At 37.6% G+C, this 13,079-nt stretch overlaps 1 pseudogene; it reads right to left on the bottom strand.

Annotated features, from left to right (window-relative positions):
* Window positions 1-3,140: 3,140 nt before the first annotated feature.
* Window positions 3,141-10,673, bottom strand: LOC120359069 (annotated as a pseudogene).
* Between the last annotated feature and the right edge of the window lie 2,406 nt (window positions 10,674-13,079).

The raw sequence follows: 13,079 nt of genomic DNA, 5'->3' as shown, positions 1-13,079 counted from the left end.
CAAAAGTATATTTGACGAAAGATGTTATGTTTAAAGATAAAATAATTGCGTCCCTAAAGCCGCTTGTGATAAAATATTTGTGACGAAAGATGTTATGTTTAAAGATAAAATAATTGCGTCGCTAAAGCCGCTTGTGATAAAATATTTATGACGAAAGATGTTATGTTTAAATGTTAGATGTTATGTTTAAACATTAGATGTTACGTTTAAACGTTAAATGTTATGTTTAAATGTTTGATTAAATCACCTAAGCTGTTTATGATTAAAAAAATGTTTAATTGTTTTTTTATAGAACAATTCTGTCTCGAATTCTATTGCAAATTTATAGATCGTGTAAAGTAGGCTTAAATAAATAAATTTTTTATTACAGATTAAGTAATTTATTTCAATAAAAAAATTTACATTTTTTTATCCTTAATCCATTAGAGTACATGTTTTTATTTCATTGAAATAATTTTCAGATAGAAAATTGTTGCTACATTTGTTGCATTAAAAAATTTTTTAACATCTTAAATGTAATAGAACAATATGTACTTTTTTCATAATTTTTTATATTAAATTATTTAACTATATTTTAAAAATAGATGTAACATATCTTTAAGAATTAAACGTACTGTTTAATTATCAAAAGAACAAATAGCTATCTCATTCATAACAAATAGCTATCTCAAATTTAATGAATATAATGTGAAAACAATAAAACTTACACATATAAAGATATTATTTCGGTGTTATTCTTTAACATGTGATTTTCTATAATATAAATTATTTAATGTAATTATTTGTTTTAAAAGTCTTTACTAAAATATCACATATAAAAATATGTTAGCAAATAAAATTATTTTTATATTTCTAAAAGTAAAGTTCCATGTGGAAGAAATATTTAAATGATTGCCAACTAAACTACTAAAGTGCTATTGGCAACGTCATACTTCGTCATATTTTCGAAAGAGGCTGCATGCATGTACAATATGTTAATAATAGAGCAGTTTGTAGCTATGATCTAGTCATTCGTCTATCGGTCTATTCATCCATAATAGAAGCCAATATTCCTCTTCAAAATTTTTTAAGCAAGTTAATGTATGAGATCACTTTCAAATCTTTGCTTACAATACTCGGAGATTTTTTATAAATCCGGCCTTCGGTAATTCTGCTTAAACTGCTTTTTAACACAAAACTTTAACTCATCGTAATAGCATTCAGTTATTAGTTTTGATAACATAATGCTTTCTCCTCGATTTATTAGCAGGAAAAGGGAGATACTTTTGTCATCCAATTTTAAAATATTGTTGAGATCTTTGACTATATAAATATGGACTGCTAGTTGGCTCTTTTAGGCTGTAAGAAACATCTACAGCGCCATCATCTCCTAAGCGACGATTTCCAGTATAAAATAACATATGGTGTGGTGTGTGGCTTTTATACGCGACAGTAATAAACATTTGTGCGATTGAGTGATATAATACAATGGTAGTATATTGTTTTATAAATGGTTGTAAATCAACCAAATATAAAAGTGTAAAGGAGAAACACATTTCTGTACCATTTTTTGGGTAAGTTATTAGTTAATTGCATTGTAACCTAAACTTTTTAATTTTTTTAAATTAGAAAATAAATTAAAAATGAGAAATATAATTCTTACAATGATTCAAGAAACATTAAGAAATCTAAAATTAGATACATTATTTATTAACTTTGACACACATATTAAAGATCTAGAAATATTAGAGAATCACAAATATGTAATAATAAAATTAATTGTTACGTATTATTTGAACGTTAAATTAGCTTATGAAGGTAAAATAATTACGTTGAATGAACACAAAGACTTCATAAGACGTAATTTAATTAAAACTGTTATTTTCAGCGGGCAATAATTTATACTGTACACTTTATTACCCGAAAATGACGGTTCTCTAATGAGGCTTCCTTTTATTTATGACATCACTTATTTGTTTTTATTTTTAATTACTTTCTATTTTTTGCTTTATATATTTTATTATTTTATATATACCTATATATATATATATATTAATTATCTAATTGTTTTAAATATATCTTTAATAATAAAATGTGTTTATTTTATATTTATTTTCTTTTAATTTAGTAAAATTAATTCTTATTTTACAGAAATATAATCGCATATTTTAGAGTGAACGTATAAATTCAAAGCGATATATTGTATTCCGTCTCTTTCTTTTCTGATTTTCTACTATTGCTGTCTCGCTTTTTTGTTTCACATTTCTGCCACTTAGGAGATGGAAGCGTTGCAGATCTTTCTTACACGAAAACATAGGAAAGTGGAGGGGTACTAGCAGTCCACATTTATATAGTCAAAGGTTGAGATACATTTATAGCTGAAGTTTATTCCCCCCCCCCTCTCTCTCTCGCGGAAGTTGAACCCGATACTTTGGAAAGAATTTTCGTACATTTTCTTGTCGATGTATATTCTGCTGTACATATATGTTTCCTACTGAACGTACAACAATGCATAATCCCTAAACTTCGATCAATTAAGAAATATTAAATTTAGTTTAAGTAGTGCGCTAATTCAATGAAAAGTAAATAAGGAGCTAATTTTAAATTACATGTAAAACTTTTTCATAAAGTTTGTGAAAGCATATAAAGATGTCAAAAAACAATTGCGACTAAAGTGCATTCCTACGATCTTGGCAGTAAACTTTACGTAAATCTACCTTAAAGACAGAATTATTTGGCTGTGAATGAAACATGGAGTATATATATTTTAGTCATTGTCTGAGCATGAGGTAAATGTAACTGTGAAGAGATTTCCTTAATAGTTGTTTCGGCAACGGACTAACGGCTGTTATTTCTCTCCTGTTAACGTATTTTACACGGAACGTTGTTAATTCTGCAACGACATTGGAGAATCTCTCGTTCATAATAAGCGAATTGGCTATAGATGAATTCAATTAGTCCATCAGAATTCAGTTTCGACGTATTGTGTGATGCATTCAGAATCGAGAGTGGTTTCAAAATGGAAAAATGGAAATGGAAAAATACTTTCAATCACCTTGGCGTGACATGGGCATGAGTGAAAAAAATACGAATGAAATATGAAAGAGGAGATGCAAAATGTTCATTTTCTATAAAATTTTATATTGACATTTATTCTTTCATAGATACGTGTATACAGCACAATATATAAATTTTACCTGAAGTTTTATCTGAACAGTCGTTCAATGAGAGCATTTCTTACGAGAAAACCTTCTCCAGGTTGCCAATGGGGCTGGATCATCGAGACTTCGTTATTTAAATTCTCTATTTCTTCATCATCTTCTAACCGATCGTTAAAAATTAACGAGATGTTATGGAGAACAGCACATGCCACCACAATTGTAGTAGACGTTAATAATTTTGTCGTAAGTCCTTTCGACAAATAAGAAAATCTTCGTTTCCATATACCGAACGTCCTCTCGACAATTTTTCTTGTTCTTCCATGAATTGTGTTATAACTAAAACAAAAAAATGTAAATAAAATAATTGTATTATGTTTATTAATGACACACTTAAGTGTATGCGTGCGCATATGTGTATATAAAACTAAATATAATTATGTAAAAGAATTTTTAATTCTAATTATAAAATACATGCATCAAACCTTATTTCTTCATCCGTTGCAGGATTACCAATCGATAGTATAGTATCGGTAGTTAAGTAAGAAAGGTAATGCGGGATATCCAGCATCTCCAACTAGCATTCCGTCCAGTTCCCTTTGTCTATATCGCATATGTATGCGAGAATTTTGGAAAATTCGGCTATCATGTTCACTTCAAGAACGATATCCAAAATTTCTGTCTTTGGTCCAACAACAACCAACGAAAAGAAAATAAGAATAAGATAGGTTTTGCTTTATATATGTTCTTTTAGACAAAATATTTTCTTAAATTTATATATACCTGAATATATATATATATATACTACTGTGTCCAAAAAGTAAGGTGACATTGCATTTATTTCGAAAATTCTTTATTTATTCTTGCAAATCAATTTCGTCCCCTTCAAAGTAATCCCCCCCTGATATAATACACTTATTCCAACGGATTTTCCAATCTTCAAAACAGTTGTAATAATCGATTTCAGGAATGGCCTTTAGCTCCTTCTTCGCAGCGAAACGGTGTCCCCGGAGCGGCCGCTTGAGTTTGCTGAATAGCCAGAAGTCGCATGGAGCCAAATCAGGTGAATACGGTGGTTGTGGAACGATATTAGTCGAGTTTTTGGTTAAAAAATCACGAATCACCGTTTCGAGTCGATAGAAGAGATTCAAGCCGCTGCGAAGAAGGAGCTAAAGGCCATTCCTGAAATCGATTATTACAACTGTTTCGAAGATTGGAAAATCCGTTGGAATAAGTGTATTATATCAGGAGGGGATTACTTTGAAGGGGACGAAATTGATTTGCAAGAATAAATAAAGAATTTTCGAAATAAATGCAATGTCACCTTACTTTTTGGACACAGTAGTATATATATATATATATATATATATATATATATATATATATATACTATATACCGGGTGTCCCAGACCACCCGTCCCACCCGATTTTTTCGTAAACGCGACATTTTAAAGAAAAATGTTTCAGACAAAAGTTGTAGGGTTTTAAAAGATCTATTTACTGATTTTATCAGTTTGACCTTGGATGGCGTCGCCAAGGTCAGATCAAAATAACATTAACTTTTTTAAATAGGACACCTCATTTTTGGTTCCAGAATCTAATAGCTGGTGTCAAGACCTTTCCAAAACACTATAAGAAAGTTTATTTTTGTTGAGTACTTTCCGAGTTGTGAGGCTTGAAAGTTACGGTGTACTGTTACCTTCAAGCGTCATAACTCGGAAAGTCCTTAACCAAAATAAACTTATTTATAGTGTTTTGGAAAGCTCTCGAAATCGACTACAAGAAAATGCAATGAAAAATATACCTGTTTCAGACCACCCGTCCCACCCTTTTAAAACGTAGGGATGTGCTTGTACAAAAAAATGGCTCAGACAAAATTTGCATGATTTCGAGGGATCAACCTGATGATGATCTTGAATTCGACCTTGAGATCGATCTTGGGCATAAAGGTATAAGTCAAAGTAACATTTTTAAAATGTAAAAACGAAATAATCGGTGCCGCCTGTAGGTATTAGCGTTACCTAAGGTGTACCACGTGTAGGTAACAAGATCGTACTTACACCTTATCGGGGTGCTTTTTTAAGGTGGTTCTCCTCGCCGTCACCTTTGTCGGGGTGCTTTCATAAGGTGGTTCCCCTTGCCGTCACCTTTGTCGGGGTGCTTTCATAAGGTGGTTCCCCTTGCCGTCACCTTTGTCGGGGTGCTTTTTTAAGGTGGTTCTCCTCGCCGTCACCTTTGTCGGGGTGCTTTCATAAGGTGGTTCCCCTTGCCGTCACCTTTGTCGGGGTGCTTTCATAAGGTGGTTCCCCTTGCCGTCACCTTTGTCGGGGTGCTTTTTTAAGGTGGTTCCCCTCGCCGTCACCTTTGTCGGGGTGCTTTCATAAGGTGGTTCCCCTTGCCGTCACCTTTGTCGGGGTGCTTTCATAAGGTGGTTCCCCTTGCCGTCACCTTTGTCGGGGTGCTTTTTTAAGGTGGTTCCCCTCGCCGTCACCTTTGTCGGGGTGCTTTCATAAGGTGGTTCCCCTTGCCGTCACCTTTGTGCATACGCATGTTGTTCAGTCTCGATGTTCAAAATGTCCACCACGTGCATTTATACAGGCTGTTACCCTACTTTGGAAATCATCCGTCGCCCGACGAATTTCGTCAGTATCTAGAGACTGAATGACTTGTCGAATTCTGTTTTTCATATCTTCTGCAGTCGTAGGTCGTTCGCGGTATACAAGGTCTTTTATTCGTCCCCACAAATAATAATCTAAAATTGTAAGGTCCGGTGATCGTGGTGGCCAATTATGTGGACCATGTTTACCTATCCATCGGCCGCGAAATATGCGGTTCAGTTGATGACGAGCAATGACAGACGTGTGGGCGGGACATCCATCCTGTTGAAACCACATATTTAGACGTAATTGGAGTGGAATATCTTCAAGTAAACGTGGAAGTTCGTTTTCGAGTAAATCGGCGTATAAAAAACGGTTTAAATTCTCTTGAAAGAAAAATGGTCCCACGATATGCGTATCAACAATTCCGCACCAAACATTGACTTTCCAGATACGTTGATGATCCATTTCTCGATACCAATGTGGATTCTCTTGTGCCCAATAACGAAAATTATGTGTGTTTATTTCGCCGTCACTTTTAAAGGTGCACTCATCAGAAAATAAAATACTTCTATGGAAATTAGGTAATTGTTGAGTAACCCAATTACAGAATATCAGTCTTTGTCTATGATCGTTCAATGTCATGGCCTGGTGAAGTGACATTCAATATGGATGGAATGAATTTTCACGAAAAATTCGACTGATCGTGCTTCGACTTATTCCACTATCTCTTGCTCGTCGCTTTAAAGAATCATTCGGGGTTACAAAGGCAGATGCAATTACATCAGGTGCTCTTACTGAACGAACTGATCGATGAATTTGCCTTCCCTTATTATGATCCGGCTGAACAATACCTTTTACAATTATTCGACGTTGTAAGCGACTGAAAACTTTGCGCGAATGTGGTGTATGATCGGGATATTCATTTCGCCACATTATTTCAGCTGCTCGAAAACTTCCAGCTCTACCCAAAACTGACATCATTAACGCAGCTTCTTCGTTCGGGTAAGGCATAACTACAAATTACGCTTACGACCGGGTTGCTTATTAGAAAACGTGAATTGGTGACGAGTTGCGTAATATTATGAATTCTAAGCAATGACTTTTAGGAGTGGTATGTAAGGGTGCTTTTTCGTGAAAATTACTTTATTGCTACAATAATCAACATTAAATGAAGATTAATATTAATAAATCAAGAATAAACGGCATTATAGAGCTGTACCGAATGTTAGAGATCTCGGTAATTAGGTATCTTCAAAACTCTACGCGTAGGACTATAGGTACACGCACCGGCAGAAATGGTGTCTCTCGACGCTAGCGCTCGGCTGCCGCACACACCCGGAGCCGCGCTCGTACGTGTGTCTAGGCTGCGCGATGACGATCGGGGTGCGGGCGGAAAGTGGTGGGGGGCTTTACGATAGTGCATCCTCCTCGCTCGACGCTGGGTCGAGAGAGAAAGCATTATTCGACGTGATACCATGGGCGAAGTCGGTGTCCTCTGCTTATATTTTTCATTGCATTTTCTTGTAGTCGATTTCGAGAGCTTTCCAAAACACTATAAATAAGTTTATTTTGGTTAAGGACTTTCCGAGTTATGACGCTTGAAGGTAACAGTACACCGTAACTTTCAAGCCTCACAACTCGGAAAGTACTCAACAAAAATTAACTTTCTTATAGTGTTTTGGAAAGGTCTTGACACCAGCTATTAGATTCTGGAACCAAAAATGAGGTGTCCTATTTAAAAAAGTTAATGTTATTTTGATCTGACCTTGGCGACGCCATCCAAGGTCAAACTGATAAAATCAGTAAATAGACCTTTTAAAACCCTACAACTTTTGTCTGAAACATTTTTCTTTAAAATGTCGCGTTTACGAAAAAATCGGGTGGGACGGGTGGTCTGGGACACCCGGTATATATATATATATATATATATATATATACCTGAATATTCAAAGAAAAATATCCTTTTCTATTCCTAAAAATCTTGTCAACATTTTGTAGTCTTGTATGTACCAAACGAATATGAGTACAATCTATTGCGCCATCAATACTAGGAAACCCAATTGCTCCATCACCACGTCCAAGCATGTTAAATAATCTTTTATTTTCCAAACGTGATTTTTATGTGGATGGCATTTTTATATATCGGTTAATGTGGCTGGCTAATAAAGTAGACTCTCTAAACACAATTCGTGAAACTGTTGGTTATGATATTATTATAACATCCCCTAAAACAAGCTGCAAAAATATATATTTATTAAATTATTTAATAGCTTATTTTTATATTCTTGATATACGATTGGGAATCTTTTGACCACGTTGTGATTGACTATCAGCTACTCACAATGCTTGAACAGTAGAAAAACTCTGTGCACCGGGTGCTGTGGATGACTGTGGTCAATCGCAACGTGGTCAAACGAGATACTCCCTTGACATTCATGTACACACACACACACACACACGCACGCGCGCACGCACGCACGCACGCACGCACACACACACACACACACACACACACACACACACACACACACACACACACACACACACACACACACACACACACACACACACACACGTATACATAAGGTGCTTTTCAGCTAGGACACAAGTCGACACTGTGTAACACAGTGTCCATTAGTGTGAGTAAGACAACTAAAATTTTCTCTCTTACACTAATGGACATTGTGTTACACAGTGTCGAATTGTGTCGTAGTTGAAAAACACCCATAAATGTACGTTAATAATATAAAAATAAATTATCAAGTTATAATAATTTTATATATATATATATATATATATATATATATATATATATATATATTGTGACGTGACATCCCGTTTGGCTGTCCGTCACAAGGACCGTAAGATCCGAACGAGGAGCGCACGCTGCGGCTTTACGTCCTCTCGGCTCGGAGACGGACGTGTCGGCGAGTGCGCTCATAATTCCGCGTCTTTGTTTTGCGTGCGTGTGTCCGTCTGTTGATTTTAGCGACGTTTTGCGGATCGGCGGCTAGCGAATATTCCTTTTTTTTGTATCGACAAAATCTCACCCGGCGAGCAGACTGGAAGAAGGAGGAGGCTGCCGCCATTGGAGACCTTCCGGACCGTGCGCAGGATCGCAGTAGCGCACGACAGGTTATCTCTCTTCATTTAATTACGTTGTCTCTTACCGTCGCGCCTGTACGCAACAGTAAAGCCGCTGAAATTGCAGGACGCAAAGAGGGAAGGTCCGGCGTAGGAGATGTCGACACTTCACGCAGATCATCGCGTAGGAGACTCCGAACAAGGAGCTGCGAGGGAAAGTTCCGGACGTGGTCCCGAGCGCGGGGGCACCGGACGTCGAAGAGTCCGTAGAGATAGCCATCCGGCCTCGGGAAAACCACGGGAAGAGTCGCAAGCTGCCCGAAGACACCGACCTACCTCGAATTGCGCGCCGCGGCGCGACAGCCTGATTAGAGGGTTGCGAGGACCGCGTTATAAGGCGGAACCAATAGCGCGGCGCGACGAACCCCCGTGCGTGGGGGCGAGAGATCCTGCGTGCCGCCTGCCAAATTTCCTCGCGCTATCGATCACTTCGCTGTGGATCGTCACGGGTGCGATACCAAGAGCCGAGACGACGGGAGCCGCTTTCGAGGCCGAGTCACATCCCCGCACGAGGACGAGTTCGGGCCCAGCCTGCGTCGTGGTGAGACGAACGAACTAGTGTAAAGCCACCGATTTCGCTGGCCGGATGAGTCGCGCGTGCGAGAGTCGTCTTTAGAGTTAACGTTCGCCGTACAATCCTCCGCCGGAATGGGAACACGCTAGTGCTCGCGTGCCGTCCGCGTGCTCAACCGCCGTACGCCTCATCCGACCAAGTCGCGTCTTGATTCTTTCGGTTCCGTTTATTGAGAGCGCCGACGCCACAGCCAAGTCGCGATAATTGTATCATACTTTCGTGTGTCGTCTGTAGTAGCGTATGTATGCGTTTCTGTTTGGTGATTCCCGTTTGTTCCGCGTATTTCCGAACGCTGGCTACCGAATCGCCATATAATTTCGCGTGAAATGAGAGTGTGTGTGCCGAGTTGCGAGTGTGCACGGCGTGGTTTGTCCGCCGCTAAGTAGAACGGAATTTTGTCTCTCTCCGTTCGGTGAGCTCGTACCGACGACCGCGGGAAATTTTCCGACCGCGCCCGAGTCGCGAGACATCGTCGCGAGGCCAGGCGAGTAGTGTTAGATCTCGGAAATACATTGTCCAATTCTCTATGAAATCGAAGTGTTTTCTTTAAGTTCCCTCGCTCTCCCCTACCTCCCCGCCCGCCGCGAACCACCCCTCTGTCAATTCCGTGGCTGAGCTACCGGTTAAAAGAGCCCGTTATTGCCCGTGGCGAAGTAGAGTATTTTCGCGTTTCCTTTTCCGGCATGAATCGGGAGATCGGTCACGTTCCGATCTAAGAGTGGCACGCTCGCTCGTGCCTGGCGCCCAATCGTACCGACTAACTTTGCGCTTTTGATGTGAGCGACTTCACGATTACCGTGGCTGCCTAACTAGCGTCACGAGCGATTAACGTAGTTGCACCACGCTCGTGAGTGCGGTCGCAATATATATATATAACTCAAATTATATATATATATATATATAATTTGCGTACTTAAAAACTTGCTGTTGAATAAAACCTTAAACATATTAATAATTGTAGTACAGGAGTTATTGGCAAGCCTCTATTGTTTATTTAGCTAACCCTTCTTCCACCAAAGGTAAAATGCCAAACATAATTGACTCTTTGGAAAAACGGAACCTTCTTTTAAATTCCCATTCATTGTAAAATTCAAAAGAATTTTGGTAATCACGAAAATATCGCTTAAGAGCACGTATCAATCCTTTGTCTTCTTCTTCTTCATCATATGGAAAATTTAATTTATCTATGACAAAATCTCTTATATCTTCCAAATCCATTATCAAAGAGTAATTTTTGTAGAACTCTTATCTGTGAAAATACAAGGCTTCAATAAAGATTGTTGGAACAAAATGCCAATTAAAGTTTGCAATTTGCATGTAAAATAGAAAGAATACCTACGTTATGATGGCACATTCAGCGATTGGATGAGCTGAGTTAAGTAGAGTTCTTATAAATTTGTATATTTGCTTATGTTCAGGATTATGCTTGTCGTACTATTTTGAGACACCGTCCCTCTGAAAGATAAATTTATTGTTCAAGCACTGAGTAATGTACCACATGCAGGACAGTCTGCTGATTTGATTACTCATACTAAACAATTAAAAATTTAATACTGCACTTACACGTCTTCCACCGTGATGTCTCTCAGTTTTTGCGAGTGATCCACATTTTACACTGCCTGATAAAATTGCCAATAAAATAGCCTCCAGCACAATTCGTTTCTAGTTGGCCGATATTATTTCTGCATGAGTAGGCGCTCAAGATAAACTAAGGTAATGATGACAATTCAGCGACTAGCTGACTAGCTGAGCTGCATAAATATATATACATATCTGCTTATGTTCACACCGTCCTTCTGAAAAATAAATTTATTGTTGTAATGCAATGTACCACATGCAGAACAGTTTTTTCTGATTTGTGTCATTATTGATATTAATAGTTTAAAATTTAATACTACACTTAAGGTTTATAATAGCCGTAACCGTAAGAAATTGGTTAATTATCGATTATTCTCTTATAAATTAACTATGATTGGTCAATTTCTTACGGTTATGGCTATTATAAACCTACTTTAAGTAATTATAAATCACCCTTAAGAATGCAGAACTTTTTTATTATCACTACAGATTTTACTACAGATCAATTAAAAGTATGGCCGGAGCAACGCGAACCACTTAATTTCCGAAAGCCTTGCTTAATACGTCCTCGGACACGTCTTCGCGAAGATCGTTTTATTTATAAGTGTGTGCGTGAAATAAGACAGTCTTAAATGACTATGAATTAATGACTAACAAGGTAGCCTTAAGCACATGCTTAGATGTGTTTATGAATCACATTAAAGCGTTCCCAAATAAGATCATCTTGAACAAGGTAAGCCTTGAGTATTTGCTTAAATCCTGCCTTGTTTTTCGATTATGAATCTAGAGGGCACTTTAAGATTAAACTTAAGGTGATCTTAAGAATAAGTTCCGACTATGAATACGGGCCTATGAGTGTGCTCGGTAATGTAGCGCTCTCCTGCTCGCTTGTCAGTTATACTACCCTATGATCAGAAAGTACCGGGAATTTTTAAATAAAACAAAATAGAGTTAAATTTCAGGCAAATTTATTTTATCTCCTTCAAAATATGATCCATCTGAAGCAACACACATGTGCCAACGCTTGACCCAGTCCTCCATGCATCCCTGGTAGGCCGACGAAGGGATGGCCTTTAGTTCCCTCGTCGCATTCTCTTTGGTCTCCTCGATCGACTGAAATCTCTTTCCACGAAGTGGCAACTTCAACTTGGGGAACAAAAAAAAATCGCACGGGGCCATATCAGGTGAATACGGTGCTTGCTTGATGGTATTTACTTGATGTTTGGTCAAATAATTCAGTACAATTCGGGCTCGGTGCGATGGTGCGTTATCATCATGCAAAATCCAAGAATCCATACCCAAAACATCAACCACAATATGCTGTGCCGTTCCATATGCAATGCCAAGTTCACTAGACATCTCTCTTAAGCTGGTATGACGATTTTCAAGCACCATTTCTTTCACTTTCTTCACGTTTTCATCGGTGTTCGACGTCGATGGACGTCCGGAACGAGGGAAATCTTCCACCACTGTACGACCACTTTTAAAGTCTTTATACCACTCGTATGCTCTTGTTTTTGATAGAGCAGATTCGCAAAATGCTTTTTGCAACATTTTCAGTGCATCGGCACACGAAATTTCGTTCGCAACACAAAATTTCAAACAAACTCTTTGTTCAACAAAATTATTCATGGTAAAATGCGGCAAAATGAAAAAAGTTGACTGATGTAAACAAACGCCAGGCAGACACTAGTGATCGGATGGCACTAAAACCTGACAGATGTGCGTCTTAAGGTCGTACCAACATAAGAAAAAAAAATAAACCGGTTCCCGCATGCGCGGTACTTTTAAATAAAAAATTCCCGGTACTTTCTGATCATAGGGTATATATTCAAAAAAATGTTACTCTGTAAAAATTGTATTTAGTATTTAGATTTTTATCTAGAATTGGAGATCTACCTCAATTCATTATTCGTGTTATACGAATAATAATAATAATAATTATTATATACATATATTATGTATAATTGGATACATGTATTCATGGAATTTTTTTATATTTACTTGTACGTGTGCAGTATTGTATAGAAGTCATAAAACATTTTA

The sequence above is a fragment of the Solenopsis invicta genome, chromosome 12 (genome assembly GCF_016802725.1).
Source record: "Solenopsis invicta isolate M01_SB chromosome 12, UNIL_Sinv_3.0, whole genome shotgun sequence".
In the NCBI taxonomy this organism is placed as follows: domain Eukaryota; kingdom Metazoa; phylum Arthropoda; class Insecta; order Hymenoptera; family Formicidae; genus Solenopsis; species Solenopsis invicta.
The sequence above is the reverse complement of the archived record's forward strand: the minus strand, read 5'-3'. Positions and strand labels throughout refer to the sequence as shown.